We start from the raw sequence: 20,605 nt of genomic DNA, 5'->3' as shown, positions 1-20,605 counted from the left end.
GGTGGCTGAGAGATTTGAGGAGCTCAAGGAACTTGTTGCCCTGGTGGAACTGGTGCTGCTGGTCAGCTATGTTGGAATTCATGAAACTATAAAAGTTAGGATGATCTTTCTATCTAAGATTGCAAGTGGAGTAAGGGTCATAGTTCAACTACTTTCTTATCAAATTGATGGCATTTGCTTGATCTAAGTATGAATCATAATCAAATTGACTATAGCCATGTAGCTCTGTTGATTTAGCAGCCGTTAATGATATTATTTGACAAAAAAGTCCTTCGATTTATTTTTAACTTCCTTAATTTTCGATCTTGACTTATAATATGGACTTCAACTAGGGGTAAAATAGAAATTTATTAAAATACGTAGAAAATACAAGATGTAGAAGGAATTACAGAAAATGGAATTAAAAAATGAATTAAGGGATGCCAAATTAGAGTGGGAGCCCCCCTTTTTATAGATACACTGAATAAATCATTGCTATTGGATTAAAAACATTTTCGACGCTCAGGATTGTGCCATGTCATCGGTCAACAGTATGCGGTTTGAATAATGACACGGTTTAACCACACGGTTTGACCAGGCAGTTTGAATAATGACGCGATTTGGTTGTAAACAATTCCGTGTATATGCATGTATCGGACGCGCGGTTTTTGATCCACTAACAACGCCACGTATTCTCCGCTGACCTATTTTGGATAAGAATTTTAGTCCAATAGTATCGTGACACTTCATCGGTCAATACCACATCATCAGTCAATGCCAGGTCATCGTTCCGTATATGTGAACATTGTCGTGAACAATACTATACATGTGAATAGTACCGTACATGTGAATAGTATAATTTTTCCTTTTATGCTCCTTCTAAGGATTTCAATTGTCCTGAATTCAAAAGTGATGTCCGTTTTGCTGTCTGATCTCTCGTTCATTGTGAAATGACCACGATGACTCTAAAATACATAAAATACTTAATTAAAATAAAACACATATAATTAAATCATAAGAGACTTAAATACATAAAAGTAATGGTGTTAGTAAGATTTGAAATGTAAAATGACGATTTTCTCCTTTATAAATATACACTTTCTAACACGCAACATACCCCCCAACCAGCTTATTGCTAGTCTCTAGCAATTTAAGCGAAAACAAAATTCAAACCCAAAATGATTTTTTTTTAAAAAAAACACTCGTATTTATTCAATCAGACTAATGATAGCAATCAAATAAAAGTATAAGCATTATCTCAAGTCTAAAGAAATATCACTCCCACATCAACCATCCACATGCATCAGTCCAACATACTTTGTCATAGTTACTTTCAAGAATGACATGTCAAACCCCAAATCTCACTAGAAGTAGTGATACTCTCACAAGAAAATTAAACCCAATAAAAATAGTCACTCCAATGAATGCTAAATTTGAGAGAAAATAATAAAGAAGTAATATCACACGCTCTTACCAATATGAAAGAAATATGCCCACAGCTTAAAAATAATACAATCTTAAGTCAAACAAAAATGCTAATAAACCCAATTTATTATTTTTTTCTTTTTTTTTAATGCACCACTACATCATTTTAGCCCATATAACTAGCTTCTACTTCAAACTATAGCTCCCTAAAATCAGGAAAGACTTTTAGTAGGATGTAACGTAGACTTAGGACATGGCTAACAAATGAATGAAAATAGGAAAACAAAATATATTTTTGAGAAAAAGTAGAGATATTTTGGAAATTATAAGGTATATTTTGCTTATTTATTATTATTGTTATTTGTTTTCTCTTTTTTCTTTTTTTCTTCTTTTTTGAACTATTTTTTTTTGTATGGCACAACTTTATTGAACAAGATAATTATTTACATTTTTCTCAAACATAAAGAGGTGATAGAACTTGTAAGACATCGGGTAATACTCCAAATCGGAGTGAGTCAAGATGATAAGTTGACAGAGACAAGTTTTTTTTTAAAGGGTCAAAAGAGTTAACTATGGATATTTCACAAAAGGGATGGCTAGAAAGGCTCAAACGGGTCAAAGATGACATTTCCATAATCTTTTAGGGCTCTAAATAATCTTCCATATCTACTAGTTAGATGGACCTTCAGATGTAGCAACACATTTTTTTTCTCTCTCTTTTTTTAATTTTATTTAACATTTTTTTTAGGATTGACTCAAAGAAAATCTAGAGATCATGTATAAAATAATAAACTTCTAAGTTGTATGAAAAATGGGCAAAAAGTGTTACTCTCCAAGAAAAATGACAGGCTCAAAAACTCACTTGGTATTCGCTATGACATGTGCATTCCTTCAAGCAACTCATATTTGTCTCCGACATCAACATGTAGAGTAGTATACATGGCGTAACATCACTTAAGACCAAAGATAATACAAATACTAAAATTTGAAAGTCATCATGTCATCCAATGTTAGAAACAATCACACATTTTTTTTTAGGTTCAAACGACATTCTACCTCCCAACCTATTCCAAACATGAAAAGAAAATATGCATACAGAAAAGTGAAAATGATGCAGAAAAACTAATTAGAAAAGTTACACTTAAAATGATAGAAAAAGAAAATAGTTTTTTTTTTAACTGAGAAGATACGTTTCTAGAGTCACTGCACTCCATATTCAGCCATCTTCGACTCAAAAATTTGAAAGTGTATATTTATAAAGGAGAAATTAGAAAGAAGAAGAAAAATGATTGTCAAAACTTAATAAAGAAAAAGAAAATGTCTGTAATTTATTTATTTATTTTTTAAACGAAGAAGATGTATTTCTAGAGTCACTACACTCCATATTCAGCCATCTTCAACACAAAAAGTTAGCCACGGTTAGTCTCTACAACACAATTAAGATTCCATAATTGTCAACTATTCCCTCCCCCTAACCAGAATGAAATATTGTCCTCAATGTTTTAAAGGAAAGAAGTAGAGTTTAGAAGATATCACTTAGGTGGTGCAACACAGAAGAAAATATTTACAAGCAGAGAGTCAAATCTAATTTGCACTTCTTACTACGGCTACTGTTACCATCATTATTTAGACACTCGAACACCAAGGTCCTGGAGTCTGGCTCTGGTTTATAAGCTTGTAACATATCAAATTGCTCATTAGCAGTGTGAGCACAAATAAAAAGTTTTTTCGTTGTGGAAGGAATGAAATAGTTTTTTATTGTATGGTTAAGAAATGTGATAAAACCATCATAAAAGTTTTTGATATTTAACAAACCGATGTGTTTCTGGTGAATGTGAAGATGAGCCCAAGATGCTAATGTGATAAGTGCCTCTAGAATTGCAAGATCTCCTGGTAGGAAAATAAAAGCATCACCATGATTAACATTTCAGTTATTCTCTTTTGTATACCTAAGACAACTAACTCTTCTCCAGTCGATGAGTCAGACAAACTACCCAAAGGTTTTAGGGCTCTTGGAATGATGCCTAACACTTGGCTTCCTCTGACAAAAGCAACTTCTGAGACCAATGTTGTGCAAATTTTAATGTACTCGCAAGCGCACGAATCTATTGTAGTATAGACTAATGGTGACGAGTGTCGATCCCACGAGGAGGTGGATTTTAATTGTATATAGAATTAATTTTGTAAATGAGTGGTTGGATTTTTTGGTGGAAATGATTTGGAATATGCTAAAACTTAAACTAAAATGGCGATAATAAATTCTGAAATTGGAATTGAAATGACGAGAATAAATTGAAGCGAAGATCTATTGAAATGACGTACTTGGGTATCTGGATCCATATCAACATGCATCATGGGCTAAATAATCCGTATTAATGCCAATTAAATCATGAGGGGGGAATCCACACCTCATGAACCACGCTCTAATCAATATGGTGCTAAGGGCTTATCGTACCAAATAATAATAACCTTATACTAGAGAGCCGGTGTAACCAAGGCGGTATCTAGACAAGATTAGTATTATTTGTCGACGAGAAGTCAAAACATCCACAAAAATTAGAGGGGAAGAGAAAGTAAATTTACCAAATTAAGCCAATGACACATGTTGAGACTTTACCTTCAACCCAAGCTTGAAAGAAAATTAGCCACTCATAATTGAACTAGGGGCAAAATGGGAATTTATTAAAATACGAAGAAAATACAAGATGGAGAAGGAATTACAGAAAATGGATCCCAAAAATGGATTCAGAGATATCAAATTAGGGGGGGGAGGCCCCCTTTTTATAGATACATGGAGTAAATCATGGCCATCGGATTAAAAACAGTTTAGACGCTCAGGATTGCGCCACGTCATCAGTCAACAGTCCACGGTTTGACCACGCGGATGAACAGTAACACGGTTTGGTTGAAACTAATCCTGTGTGATGCATGCACCGTACGCGAGATTTTTCGTCCACTGATATACTGCCACGTCACCATCAACAGTACATAAGAATTTTAGCCCAACAGGATCGTGACACCTCATCAGTCAATGCCACGTCATCAATCCGTCTATGTGAACAGTGCCGTGAACAGTAACGTATACAGTACTGTGTACGTGAATAGTACCGTACATGTGAATAGTGTCATTTTTCCTTTTATGGTCCTCCTAAGGTTTTCGACCGTCCTGAGTTCAAAAGTGATGTCCGTTTTGCCGTCTGATCTCTCCTTTATTGTGAAATGACTATAATGCCCCTAGAATACATAAATTACTTAATTAAAATAAAACACACGTAATTAAATCATAAGAATGTTAAATACATAAAAGTAAGGGTTGTTAGTAAGACTTGAAATGTAAAATGACGGTTTTCTCCTTTATAAATATGCATTTTCTAACACTCAACACACCCCCCAACCAGCTTATTGCTAGTCCCTAGCAAATAAAGCGAAAACAAAATTCAAATTCGAAATGATTTTTTTTTTTTTTTAGAAACACTCGTGTTTATTCAATCAGATTAATGATAGCAATCAAATAAAAGTATAAGCATTATCTCTAGTCTAAAGCAACATCACACCCACATCAACCATCCACATGAATTAGCCCAGTAGACTTTGTTATAGCTACTTTCAAGAATGACATGTCAAACCCTAAAATCTCACTGAAAGTAGTGACACTCTCACAAAGAAATTAAAACCCAATAAACATAGTCACTTCCAATCAATGGTAATTGAGAGAGAAAATAATAAAGAAATGATATCACATGCTCTCACCAAGATGAAATAAATATGCCCTCAGCTTAGAAATAATATGATCTCAAGTCAAATAAAATGTTAGTTAACCCACTTTATTTATGTCTTTTTTTTTTTTTTTTTAAGCATCACTACATCTTTTTAGCCCATATAACTAGCTTCTACTTCGGACTATAGTTCCCTAAAATCAAGAAGGACTTTTATTAGGACGTAACGTAGGCTAGGGACATGGTTAACAAAGAAGGGAAATAAGGAAAACAAAGTGTATGTTTGAGAAAAATGCAGAGAATTTTTTTTTTTTTTTTGGAAGTTGCAAGGTGGATTTCACCTACTTTTATTCTTTTGAAACAACAACTTTTGTTTTTGTTTTTTGTTTTTTTTTTTTTGCTTTTATTTTGGCATAACTTCACTGAACAAAATAATTATTTACATTTTCTCAAACATAAATAGGTGATGGGACTTATAAGATATCGGGTAATACTCCAAATCGGAGTGGGTCAAGATGATAAGTTGACAAAGAAAAGGTTTTTTTTTTTTTTTTTTTTTTAAAGGCTCAAAAGGGTTAACTATGGATATTGAATAAAAGGGATGGCTTGAAAGGCTCAAACGGATCAAAGATGGCCTCTCCATCGTCTTTTAGGGCTCTAAATAATCTTCCATATCTACTAGTTAGATGGGCCTCCAAATGTAGCAACACACTCTTTTTTCTTTTTTTTTTTATTTTACAAATTTTTTTTTTAAGGGTTAACTCAAAAGTAATTTAGAGATCGTGTATAAAATAATAAACTGCTAAGCTGTATAAAGAGTGGGCAAAAGGGTTATTCTCCAAGAAAAATAATAGGCTCAAAAACTCACTTGGTACTTATTATGACATGTTCATTCCTTCAAGCAACTCACATTTGTCTCCGACATCAACATGTAAAGTAGCAAACATAGCGTAACATCACTTAAGACCAAAGATAATACAAATACTAAAATTTGAAATTAATCATGTCATCCAATGTTAAAACAAATCACACATTTTTTTTTTAAACATCATTCTACCCCCCAACCTATTCTAAACATGAAAGGAAAATATGCATGCAGAAATGTGAAAATGATGCATAAAAACTAATTAGAAAGGTTACACGTAAAATGATAGAAAACGAAAATGATTTTTTTTTTTTAAAAAGATGCGTTTCTAGAGGAACTACACTCCATATTCAGCCATCTTCGACTCAAAAGTTGGAAAATGTATATTTATAGAGGAGAAATTAAAGAAGAAAAATAAACATAAACACATAATAAAGAAAAAGAAAATGTCTGAATTTTTTTTTTTTTTTTATAAACGATGAAGATGCGTTTCTAGAGTCACTACACTCCATATTCAGCCATCTTCAACACAAAAAGTTAGCAACAGTTAGTTTCTACAACAAAAATTAGTAAAAACTTAACCAAAATTCCACAATTGTCGACTATTCCCTCCCCCCAACCAGAACGAAACATTGTCCTCAATGTTTGAAAGGAAAGAAGTAGAGTTTAGAAGACATCACCTGGGTGGTGCAACACAGAAGAAAATATTTATAGGCGGAGAGTTAAATCTAATTTGTACTTCTTACTGCTGCTACTGTTACCATCATTATTTGGACGCTCCAACACGAAGGTCCAGGGGTCTGGCTCCGGTCTATAAGCTTGTAACAGATCAAGTAGCTCATTAGCAGTGTGAGCACAAATAAAAAGTTTTTTCACATTAGCGGGAATGAAATAGTTTTTTATTGCATGGTTAAGAAATGCGATAAAGCCATCATAAAAGTTATTGACATTTAACAAACCGATGGGTTTCTGGTGAATGTGTAGATGGGCCCAAGATGCTAGTGTCATAAGTGCCTCTAGTGTTGCAAGATCTCCTGGAAGGAAAATAAAAGCATCAGCATAATTAAGCATTTCAGTTATTCTTTCTTGCATACCTGAGACGACTAACTCTTCTCCAGTTGATGAGTCAGACGAACTGCCCAATGGTTTTAGGACTCTTGGGATGATGCCTAACACTTGACTTCCTCTGATAAAAGCTGCTTCTGAGACCATTTTTGATAACCCTCGATTACCTCCTCCATACACCAAGTGTAATTTTCTCGCTGCTATGCTTCGACCAAGATCTATGGCTGCCTCAACGAACTCTTTATGTTTACCATAGGTAAATCCAGAAAGCACACAAATGTTCTTGAATTGTCTATTGGGAGTAGCTGCCATTGTGATACTTCTCGAAAACAATTTGTGAGTGCTTGACAAAAAAGAAATCACATTTAAGAGTCTCGGTGATAGTGGGTCATGGTTGTGTATGAGGTAATATGTTAGTGTCAAATAACGCGTAAAGCACGTGGCTCGCAAGTCAAAAAGAAAACAGTAAAAAGGAAAAAGCAAACAGTAATAAAATTATTAAAGACAATAATGCAAACAATAAGACAATAGTGAAATAAAATAATAATAAAGTAAAAGGATATTTACAGGTAGTTGCGACTGTGGCTCACATCTTCCTCTGGTTTTACGTCCAGAAACGGCTTGAACGCCCTCTATAGGTCGAGGATAGGCTTCCTATCCAGTTTTCTTATAAACTGGCAAACAGGGTCGTTTATAGTCAGATTCCCGAGACTATATCGTGCATGCTCTTTCTGGAATAATGACCATAACTGGAGAATCGCTCCTTGCACATATCCACTGGGATGCGTTTCAAGAGACAAAAGGATATCATCCAATGACTCCTTATTCAAGCCATCCCTAATGAATTGAATCTTATCTTCCCTGTTATCAGACATCATTCCTAAAGAACATGGGTTTTTATTGCAACTCATTCTGGCACACTTATGACAAGCAACAGAAATTCTTCGAGCTCGTCGTTTTCTTGCATAATTTCCTTTACCACAACCAGGCATGTATGCAATAAATTTAAGAGGTAACTCACCTGCCAATCGTACTTTAGCCTCGATTAACCAACGGATGTCTGCAGGTATGTTATTCCTCATGAGTAATCGCATGCGTTCAGATCGGGCTTTATAGATTGTAAGGAGGGCATTCTGAGGAAGTGAAGGGAATCGCTTGTGAAGCTTTGCTAGAATCTCGTTTCTATCCATACCTTCGCCTCAGAATATCAGTTATTATGGGAAACTGAAGTAACCGACTTGATTGTCACGGAGTACCGTTATCCGCCACTTCACCGGGGTAACAAACTAAAACACACAAAAAGAAAAACAAATTAAAACACACAAGAAAATTAAAATCGTCCTCTTATTGAATTTACCTCAAGCTCCAACTGGATGTCGTAAACACTTCTCTCAATATCTCTGAGTTGGCTTTCTAAACCCTCAACATAGGCTACTAACTCTGGTGGTTGTAGAGCCCAAATGCGATGTGTTTTACAAAATTGAATCTGCCTTTTGAGATGAGTTTTGACACGTTGAAGTGGTTTAAGAATGTTCAGGAGGAACGGTTTAAGCATGGTACTCATGATTAACAATGATAAGAAAAAAAAAATCTTAATGGAAAAACAAACACACTTATGCAAAAATAATTTCAATTAACAAATAAAAAGAAAGAAAGAAAAATCAAATCAACGAAAAGAAAAAAAAAATCAATTCAAATCTGGTGGGTCACTCAAATTTATTTCGGTGTCCTCTCCATGTGGTTGGTACTCTAGATATGGCTTTAATCTTTGACCATTAACTTTAAACGTGACACCGTTCTTTGGGTCTTTAATTTCAATTGCCCCATGTGGAAAAACAGTATGAACAATAAATGGACCAGACCAACGAGAGCGTAACTTACCTGGGAATAGGTGCAAGCGAGAATTGAATAAAAGCACTTTCTGACCTGGAGTGAAAGATTTTCTCATAATGTGCTTGTCATGGAAGACTTTCATTCGTTGCTTGTAAATCTTGGCATTTTCGTACGCGTCATTGCGAATTTCTTCAAGTTCTGCCAGCTGTAATCTTCTTTCTGAGCTGGCTTGCTGCATGTCAAAATTGAATTTCTTGATGGCCCAATATGCACGATGCTCGAGTTCCACAGGTAGGTGGCAAGCTTTTCCATACACTAGCCTGTAGGGTGACATCCCAATCGGGGTCTTGAAAGCCGTTCTATATGCCCATAATGCATCATCAAGTCTTAATGACCAATCTTTTCTGTCTGGCCTCACCGTCTTTTCTAATATGTGCTTTATTTCTCGATTGGATATCTCAACTTGGCCACTGGTTTGCGGATGATACGGGGTTGCCACTTTGTGTGTGATTGAATACTTTGTCAAAAGTGCTTTGAATGCTTTGTTACAAAAGTGGGCACCACCATCACTGATTATTGCTCGAGGGAATCCAAAGCGTGAGACAATGTTGTTTTTCAAAAATCCTATCACCACCTTGTGATCATTGGTTCTACATGGAATTGCTTCTACCCATTTTGAGACGTAGTCAACACCAACCAATATGTATTGATGGCCAAAAGAAGGGGGAAAGGGTCCCATGAAGTCGATACCCCATACGTCAAAAATCTCAACCACTAAAATTGGATTTAGTGGCATCATGTTCCTTCGTGTAATGCTCCCCATTCGTTGACACCTATCACATGAAGAACAAAAAGTGTAAGCGTCTCGAAATAGTGTTGGCCAATAGAAACCACATTGTAAAACTTTAGTCGCTGTTTTCTTAGCACTGAAATGGCCTCCACAAGCTTGTTCATGGCAGAATGAAAGGATATTATGAATTTCATTTTCTGGGACACATCGTCTAACAATTTGGTCTGCACAATACTTGAACAAATACGGGTCATCCCAAAAGAAATTCTTTATTTCCGCAAAGAATTTGATCTTGTCTTGCTTAGTCCAATGCTCTGGAAGTTTACCTGTAACAAGATAATTAACTATATCAGCATACCAAGGTAATACTTCCACACTCATTAATTGTTCATCTGGAAATGACTCATTTAATATTAATGGCTCTGTAATTGTGTCAAAGTGAAGACGAGAGAGATGGTCCGCCACAACATTTTCTGACCCTTTCTTATCTTTGAATTCCAAGTCAAATTCCTGCAAAAGTAACACCCAACGAATTAGTCTAGCTTTTGCATCTTTCTTTGTGAGAAGATATTTAAGAGCAGCATGATCTGTGAACACAATTATTTTACAACCAATGAGATAAGATCGAAATTTTTCCAATGCAAACACTACTGCTAGCATTTCTTTTTCAGTAGTTGAATAGTTCAACTGTGCATCATTCAATGTCATACTAGCATAGTAAATAACATGGGGAATTCGATCAACTCTTTGTCCTAATACTGCTCCTACTGCATAATCAGATGCATCACACATGAGCTCAAATGGTAAGCTCCAGTTTGGGGCCTGAATGATGGGTGATGATGTCAACAACCGTTTTAATTTTTCAAACGCCATAAGACATGAATCATTAAAGATAAAAGGTACATCCTTAGCAAGTAAATTGCATAAGGGTCTAGAAACTTTGCTAAAATCTTTAATGAAACGTCTATAGAAACCAGCATGCCCAAGGAAAGATCTTACTTCTCTGACTGTTTTGGGTGAAGGGAGATTAGAAATGAGATCCACCTTGGCTTTGTCCACCTCAATACCTTTGCTCGAAATGATGTGACCGAGGACAATACCTTGTTTTACCATAAAATGGCACTTCTCCCAATTTAAGACCAAATTCTTCTCGATACATCTCTGCAGAACTAGCGTTAGATGATGTAAACATTGATCAAACGAGTCACCAAAGACAGAAAAGTCATCCATAAAGACTTCAAGGAATCGTTCAACCATATCAGAAAAAATGCTCAACATGCATCGTTGAAATGTAGCAGGTGCATTACATAATCCAAATGGCATTCTCCTATATGCAAATGTGCCAAAAGGGCAAGTGAAAGTAGTTTTCTCTTGATCTTTTGGTGCTATGGGAATCTGATTATATCCTGAGTAACCATCTAGAAAGCAATAAAATTCGTGGCCTGCTAATCTATCAAGCATTTGATCGATAAATGGTAAAGGAAAATGATCTTTACGTGTGACAGAATTCAATTTTCTATAATCAATGCATACACGCCATCCTGTAGTTACTCTAGTTGGTATCAATTCATTATCGGCATTCGTAACTACTGTGACTCCTGACTTTTTGGGGACAACTTGTACAGGACTGACCCATGAACTATCAGAAATGGGGTAAATGATACCTGCATCTAATAGCTTAAGGACTTCAGTTCTAACCACTTCTTTCATATTAGGATTTAACCGACGTTGCATTTCCCTAGTAGATTTAGCATTTTCATCAAGGTGAATGTAATGCATGCAGTCTACTGGATTTATACCTTTGATGTCTGCTATGGTCCATCCTAATGCTTCTTTGTGCTCTTTTAAAACATCCAACAACTTACCTTTTTGTTCGTCATTTAGGGATGATGAGATGATTACCGGCAGAGTACTTTCTTCTCCCAAAAACGCATATTCCAAAGTGTTGGGCAATGGTTTGAGCTCGAGTTTCGGTGGTGATTCTGATGATGGAATGAGTTGCTTCTCTGATGGTGCTAGTTGTTCAACTCTTGACTTCCATTTATTAGTGTCCATAGATGGTGCTGAGTCAAGCAGGGCGTTGACCTCATCAACCGATCTGTCAATATCAAAATCCAAACCAAAGTGAGTTAAGCATGTCTGTAAAGGATCATCACTAAGGTTTGAAAGAAAAGTATTATCAACTATTGTTTCTATTAAATCCACATCAACAATTCCATCATCTGCACTGTGAGGTTGTTTGGCAATGTTGAAGATGTTCAGTTCCATAGTCATGTTGCCGAAAGACAACTGCATATTTCCAGTCCTGCATTGAATGTGAGCATCTGCAGTTGCCAAGAAAGGTCGGCCTAGAATAATAGGGATGTGCTTCCTTGAATCCTGTATTGGTTGAGTGTCAATTACAATGAAATCAACAGGAAAATAAAACTTGTCTACCTGGATAAGCACGTCCTCCACAATACCACGAGGTATTTTCGTGGACCGATCTGCAAGTTGTAACACCACTGGAGTTGGGTGCAATTCTCCAAGTCCAAGTTTCACGAATACAGAGTAAGGCAACAAATTTACACTAGCTCCTAAATCCAACAAAGCATTCTCAATTGTGTGGTTCCCTATACTACATGAGATAGTGGGGGAGCCTGGATCTTTGCATTTTAAAGGAATTTTATGTTGGAGTATAGAACTAACGTTTTCTGTTAAAAATGCCTTCTTTTGAACATGCATATTTCTCTTTTTAGTACAAAGGTCTTTAAGAAACTTGGCATAAGATGGAACTTGTTTAATAGCATCAAGCAAAGGGATGTTAACACTTACCTGTTTGAAGATTTCAAGAATCTCACCTGTGGATTTTCCCTTTTTTCCTTTAGCTAACCTCTGGGGAAATGGAGCTTTTGGAACATATTCTCGTGGGTTGGTTTCTTCTTTCTCCTCCGGTGATGATTCCTCAACATTCACAGGTACAATTTGATTTTCTTTTGTCACCGGCATCTCCACTTTGTTGTCGATTTCTTTTCCTTTTCGCAAGGTCATTATTGCTTTGACCTCTCCATGCTGCTGTGGTGAACTAGTACTCGCTTCATGCACTCCTTTAGGATTAGGCACTGGTTGACTTGGAAATTTGCCTTTCTCAACGGTCATTGCCAAGGTCTGAACTGAAGAAGCAAGTTGTCCCACCATCTTCTCGAGGCTTGAAACAGATTGAGCTTGTGAGTTGAAGCCTGCTCTCAACTCATTTCGTAGTCCATCAATGGTGCGGTTTTGTTGCTCAATCGTGGAGTGAGTAACATTCCTGAAATTCTGGAATGCATCCTCCCATGGTCTAGGTTGAGAGTGGTTCTGGTTCTGATTGTATGGTCTAAATGGTGGCTGAGAGGCTTGAGGAACTTGAGGAATTTGTTGCATTGGTGGAGCTGGAGCTGCTGGTCCATTCTGTTGAAATCCTTGAGACCATGAAAAATTGGGGTGGTCTCTCCATCCAGGGTTATATGTGTTGGAGTATGGGTTGTAATTTGATGGCTTTCTTATTACACCTATGGCATTGGCTTGATCTGAGTATGAGTCATGGTCATGTGGTTCTGTTGATTTAGCAGTCGATAACGATGCTATTTGTCGAGCAAGACCTTCAACCATCTCCTTGACTTCTTTGATTCCCGAAGTTGACTCGCCAATTTGAACCTCATTTACTCCCTTAATTCGTCTAGTATTCCTGAGTGATCGACTCCGTTGTTGGGAATTATCCGCTTGTCGCTGGAAGAATTCCCAAATCTCTGATGCACTTTTTGACATTAGCTCTCCTCCACTTGTTGCCATTAGCCATTCTTGCACATTTGGTAGTAATCCCTCCAAAAAGTATTGGCATTGGTGCCATTTCTCGTACCCATGATGTGGACACTTCAAGAGTAGCCCATTGAATCGCTCCCATGTTTCGAAAAACTGCTCGTCCTCTCTTTGGGTAAACTCCGAGATTTCCCTGCGAATAGCATTGGTTTTATGCACTGGGAAATATTTATTCAAAAATTTTGTTACCATTTGTTCCCATGATGAAATGCTATTAGCAGGCAATGTATTAAACCATGAACGAGCTCTATCCTTTAAAGAAAATGGGAATAATCTGAGTTTAACATCATCATCTGAAAAATTCTCATATTTAAATGTTTGACAAATGGCATGAAAATCATTCAAATGATTATATGGGTCCTCATTTTCTAGGCCATAGAATGTGGGGAGACAATTTAGCACACTAGGTTTTAATTCAAAACTCCTAGCAGCTACATTTGGGTATCTTATGCATGACGTGCTCAAATTAGCTAAGGGACTAAAATAGTCCTTAAATGGCCTCTCCTGTGGTGCTTGTAAATCCATTTTATTTTTAACGTGTTTGTGTGTGCGAAGTGTTTTTTCTAATTCAAGGTCTATAGGTTCAAGATTAGGTAATAATGACCTACGACCATGCATGCAAAATAAATAAAATAAAAAAAAATAAAGATGCAAACAAAACAAAAAATAAAGATGGGAACAAAACAAATAAAAATAAAGAAGAGTGAGAAATTACGATACTAACCTTATTGCGCTATTACAACCTTTCTATAAAAATACACAAAAATAAATACGTGAAATAAATTAACTAAAAATTAAATTAATAAAATAAAATAAAAATTACAAAGAAAAATAAATTGAAAATTAAATTACAAAATGTTAAAGAAGAGAAAAAGAAAAGAAATACTAACCTTTATATGTAGATTCACTTTTTTTTCTTTTTTTTTTTAATTAAAAAAAATACAAGAAAACAAATAAAAGGAATTATTCACAAAAATTAATTCTATGAATTAAAATTACTTACCTCCCCGGCAACGGCGCCAAAAACTTGTTGTGCAAATTTTAATGTACTCGCAAGCGCACGAATCTATTGTAGTATAGACTAATGGTGACGAGTGTCGATCCCACGAGGAGGTGGATTTTAATTGTATATAAAATTAATTTTGTAAATGAGTGGTTGGATTTTTTGGTGGAAATGATTTGGAATATGCTAAAACTTAAACTAAAATGGCGATAATAAATTCTGAAATTGGAATTGAAATGACGAGAATAAATTGAAGCGAAGATCTATTGAAATGACGTACTTGGGTATCTGGATCCGTATCAACATGCATCATGGGCTAAATAATCCGTATTAATGCCAATTAAATCATGAGGGGGGAATCCACACCTCATGAACCACGCTCTAATCAATATGGTGCTAAGGGCTTATCGTGCCAAATAATAATAACCTTATACTAGAGAGCCGGTGTAACCAAGGCGGTATCTAGACAAGATTAGTATTATTTGTCGACGAGAAGTCAAAACATCCACAAAAATTAGAGGGGAAGAGAAAGTAAATTTACCAAATTAAGCCAATGACACATGTTGAGACTTTACCTTCAACCCAAGCTTGAAAGAAAATTAGCCACTCATGATTGAACTAGGGGCAAAATGGGAATTTATTAAAATATGAAGAAAATACAAGATGGAGAAGGAATTACAGAAAATAGATCCCAAAAATGGATTCAGAGATATCAAATTAGGGGGGGGAGGCCCCCTTTTTATAGATACATGGAGTAAATCATGGCCATCGGATTAAAAACAGTTTAGACGCTCAGGATTGCGCCACGTCATCAGTCAACAGTCCACGGTTTGACCACGCGGATGAACAGTAACACGGTTTGGTTGAAACTAATCCTGTGTGATGCATGCACCGTACGCGAGATTTTTCGTCCACTGATATACTGCCACGTCACCATCAACAGTACATAAGAATTTTAGCCCAACACGATCGTGACACCTCATCAGTCAATGCCACGTCATCAATCCGTCTATGTGAACAGTGCCGTGAACAGTAACGTATACAGTACTGTGTACGTGAATAGTACCGTACATGTGAATAGTGTCATTTTTCCTTTTATGGTCCTCCTAAGGTTTTCGACCGTCCTGAGTTCAAAAGTGATGTCCGTTTTGCCGTCTGATCTCTCCTTTATTGTGAAATGACTATAATGCCCCTAGAATACATAAATTACTTAATTAAAATAAAACACACGTAATTAAATCATAAGAATGTTAAATACATAAAAGTAAGGGTTGTTAGTAAGACTTGAAATGTAAAATGACGGTTTTCTCCTTTATAAATATGCATTTTCTAACACTCAACAACCAATTTTGATAACCCTCAGTTACCTCCTCCATACACCAAGTGTAATATTCTCTCAGCTATGCTTCGAACAAGATCTATGGTTGCCTCAACGAACTCTTTGTGTTTGCTATAGTTAAATCCAGAAGCACACAAATGTTCTTGAATTGTTTATTGGGAGTAGCTGCCATTGGGATACTTCTCAAAAATAATTTATGAGTGCTTAACAAAAAGTCATATTTAAGAATCTTGGTAACAGTGGGTCACAACTGTGTATGAGGTAGCATGTCAGTGTCAATTAACGCATAAAACACATGGCTCGAGAGTTAAAAATGAAACAGTAAAAAGAAAAAAACAAACAATAATAAAATAAAATTATTAAAGACAATAATGAAAATGATAAAATAACAGTGAAATAAAATAACAGTAAAGTAAAAGGATATTTACAGGTACTTGTGACCGTGGCTCACATCTTCCTCTGATTTTAGGTCCAGAAACGGCTTGAACGCCCTATATGGGTCGATGATAGGGTTCCCATCCAGTTTTCTTATAAACGAGTAAACAAGGTCGTTTATAGTCAGATTCCCGAGACTATATCATGCATGCTCTTTCTGGAATAATGGCCATAACTAGAGAATTGCTCCTTGTACATATCCACTGGAATGCATTTTAAGAGACAAAAGGATATCATCCAATGACTCCTTATTCAAGCCATCCTTAATGAATTGAATCTTGTCTTCCCTATTATCAAACATAATTCCTAAAGAACATGATTTTTTATCGCATCTCATTCTAGCACATTTATGACAAGCAACAGAAATTCTTCGAGCTCTTCGTTTTCTTACATTATTTCCTTTACCAGAACCAGGCATGTATGCAATAAATTTTGGAGGCAACTCACCTGCCAATCGTACTTTGGCCTCGATTAACCAGCGGATGTCAGCAGGTATGTTATTCCTCATAAGCAATCGCATGTGTTTGGACCGAGCTTTATAGATTACAAGGAGGGCATTCTGAGGAAGTGAAGGGAATTGATTGTGAAGCTTTGCTATAATCTCGTTTTTGTCCATACTTTCGCCTTAAAATATTAGTTATTAGGGGAAACTGAAGTAACCGAACCGATTTCGATGTTCTCTTCATGTGGTTGGTACTTTAGATATGACTTTAATCTTTGACCATTAACTTTAAAAATGACACCGTTCTTTTGATCCTTAATTTCAATTACCCCATGTGGAAAAATAGCGTGAACAACAAAGGGGCCAAACCATTGAGAGCGTAACTTACCTGGGAATAGGTGCAAGCGAGAATTAAATAAAAGCATTTTCTAACCTAGGGTGAAAGATTTTCTCAAAATTTGCTTGTCATGGAAGACTTTCATTCGCTGCTTGTAAATCTTGGCATTTCATATGCATCATTGCGAATTTCTTCAAGTTCTACCAGTTGTAATCTTCTTTCTGAGCTAGCTTGTTGCATGTCAAAGTTGAATTTCTTAATGGCCTAGTACGCACGATACTCGAGTTCCACAGGTAGGTGGCAAGCTTTTCCATACACTAGCCTGTAGGGTGACATCCTAATTGGGGTCTTGAAAGTCGTTATACACGCTCATAATGCATCATCGAGTCTTAATGACCAATCTTTTCTGTCCAGCCTCATCGTCTTTTCTAATATGTGCTTTATTTCTCGATTACAAATCTCAACTTGGCCACTGGTTTTCGAATGATATGAGGTCGTCACTTTGTGAGTGATGGAATACTTTGTCAAAAGAATTTTGAATGTTTTGTTACAAAAGTGGGCACCACCATCACTGATTATTGTTCGAGGGAATCCAAAGCGTGAAACAATATTGCTTTTCAAAAATCCTATCACCACCTTGTGATCATTGGTTCTACATGGAATTGTTTTTTCCCATTTCGATACGTAGTCAACAGCAACCAATATGTATTGATGGCCAAAAGAAGCGCGAAAGGGTCTCATGAAGTCGATACCTGATACATAAAAAATTTCAACCACTAAAATTGGATTTTGTGGCATTATATTCCTTTGTGTAATACTCCCCATTCGTTGACACATATCACATGAAGAACAGAAAGTGTAAGCATCTCAAAATATAGTTGGCCAATAGAAACCACATTGTAAAACTTTAGTGGCTGATTTCTTAGTGCTGAAATAGCCTCTACAAGCTTGTTCATGGCAGAATGAAATGATACTTTGAAATTCATTTTCTGGGATACATCGTCTAACAATTTGATCTGCACAATACTTGAAAAAATAAGGGTCATCCCAAAAGAAATTCTTTATTTCTGTAAAAAAATTGGCTGTCTTGTTTGGTCCAATGCTTTGGAAGTTGACATGTAACAAGATAATTAACTATATCAGTATACCATGGTAATACTTCTACCCTCATCAATTGTTCATCTAGAAATGACTCACTTGTGGATTTTTCCTTCTTTCATTTCATTAACCTCTGCGGAAATGGAGCTTTACGAATGTATTCTTGTGGGTTGGTTTCTTCTTTCTCCTCTGATGATGAGTCCTCAGCATTTACATGTACAATTTGAGTTGTTTTTGTCACTAGCATCTCAACTTTGTTATCGACTTCTTTTCCTTTTTGCAAGGTTATGACGACTTTGACCTCTCCATGATACTAAGGTGAATTGGTACTTACTTCGTGCATTCTCTTAGGATTAGGCACTGGTTGACTTGGGAATTTTTCATTCTCTACAGCCATTGCCACGGTTTGAACTGAAGAGGCAAGCTGTCCCACCATCTTTTCAAGGTTTGAAACTAATTGGGTTTGTGAGTTGATGCTTGCTCTCATCTCATCTCGTAGTTCATCAATGGTGAGGTTCTATTGTCACGGTTTGAACTGAAAAGGCAAGTTGTCCCACCATCTTTTCAAGGTTTGAAACTAATTGGGTTTGTGAGTTGATGCTTGCTCTCATCTCATCTCGTAGTTCATCAATGGTGAGGTTCTGTTGCTCGATCGTGGAGTGAGTAAGATTCTTAAAATTCTGAAATGCATCATCCCATTGTCTGGGTTGAGAGTAGTTTGGGCTCTGATGGTATGGTCCAAATGGTGGCTGAGAGGCTTAAAGAACTTGAGGAATTTGTTGCATTGGTAGAGCTGGAGTTGCTGGTCTATTCTGTGGGAACCCTTGAGACCAGAAAAAATTGAGGTGGTCTCTCCATCTAGGATTATATGTGTTGGAGTAAGGGTTGTAATTTGATGTCTTTTTCATTACACCTACGGCATTGACTTGATCTGGGTATGAGTCATGATCATGTGGCTCTGTTGATTTAACAGCCGTTAACGATGCTATTTGTCGGGAAAGACCTTCAACCATCTCTTTGACTTCTTTAATTTATGAACTTGATTCGCCAATGTAAACCTCATTCACTCCTTTAATTCTTTTAATATTCCTGAGTGATCGACTCCGTTGTTGGGAAGTATCCACTTGTCGTTGGAAGAAATCCCAAATCTCTGATGTACTTTTTGACATTAGCTCTCGTCCACTTGTTGCCATTAGCCATTCTTGCACATGCGACAATAATCTCTTCAAAAAGTATTAGCATTGGTGCCATTTCTCGTACCCATGATGTGGACACTTCAAGAATAGTCCATTGAATCGCTCCCATACTTCGAAAAACTACTCGTCTTCTCTCTAGGCAAACTCTGGAATTTCTCTGCGAATAGCATTGGTTTTATGCACTGATAAATATTTATTCAAAATTTTTGTTACCATTTATTCCCATGATAAAATGCTATTAGAAGGCAATGTATTGAGCTATGAACGAGCTCTATCCTTTAAAGAAAATAGGAATAATCTAAACTTAACATCATCATCTGAAAAATTCTCATATTTAAGGCAATGTATAAAATGCCTTCTCAATACATTGTTCCCATGATAAAATGCTATTAGAAGGCAATGTATTGAGCTATGAACGAGCTCTATCCTTTAAAGAAAATGGGAATAATCTAAACTTAACATCATCATCTGAAAAATTCTCATATTTAAAAGTTTAACAAACAGCATGAAAATCGTTCACATGATTGTATGGGTCCTCATTTTCTAGGCCATAGAATGTTGGGAGACAATTTAGCACACTAGGTTTTAGTTCAAAACTCCTAGCAGCTACAGTTGGGTATCTTATGCATGATGTGCTCAAATTAGCTAAGGGACTGAAGTAGTCCTTAAATGGCCTCTCTTGTGGTGCTTGTTGTTGTTCCAAATCCATTTCAATTTTATTTTTAATTGCAACGTGTTTGTGTGTGCGAATTATTTTTTTTAGTTCAAGGTCAAGATTAGGTAATAATGACCTTCCACCATGCATGCAAAGAACAAAAAAAAAAAAAGGGAACAAAACAAATAAAAATAAAGAAGAAAAAGAAATTACGGTGCTAACCTTATCACGCTGTTACAACCTTACTATAAAAACACACTAAAAAAATACATGAAATAAATTAACTGAAAATAAATTAGTAAGATAAACGAAAAATTACAAAGGAAAATAACTTGAAAATTAATTACAGAATTTTAAAGAAGAAAAAAAGAAAAGAAATTATTATCTCAAATTGCAGATTCACTTTTTTATTTTTTTTAAATAAGAAAAAATTACAAGAAAACAATTAAAAGAAATTATTTACAAAAATTAATTCTACGAATTAAAATAACTTACCTCCCCGGCATTGGCGTAAAAAACTTATTGTGCAAATTTTATTGAACTCGCAAGTACACGAATCTATTGTAAAATATATTAATGGTGACGAGTGT

At 36.0% G+C, this 20,605-nt stretch overlaps 1 non-coding gene across 1 annotated transcript; it reads left to right on the top strand.

Moving 5' to 3' along the window:
* The first annotated feature begins 19,421 nt into the window (after positions 1–19,421).
* Positions 19,422–19,525, top strand: LOC112495856 (small nucleolar RNA R71). The gene has a single exon (XR_003062232.1). It is a non-coding gene; the product is annotated as a small nucleolar RNA R71 (small nucleolar RNA).
* The last annotated feature ends 1,080 nt before the right edge of the window (positions 19,526–20,605 follow it).

Source organism: Citrus sinensis, chromosome 2, assembly GCF_022201045.2.
Source record: "Citrus sinensis cultivar Valencia sweet orange chromosome 2, DVS_A1.0, whole genome shotgun sequence".
Classification (NCBI taxonomy): Eukaryota; Viridiplantae; Streptophyta; class Magnoliopsida; order Sapindales; family Rutaceae; genus Citrus; species Citrus sinensis.
The sequence above is the reverse complement of the archived record's forward strand: the minus strand, read 5'-3'. Positions and strand labels throughout refer to the sequence as shown.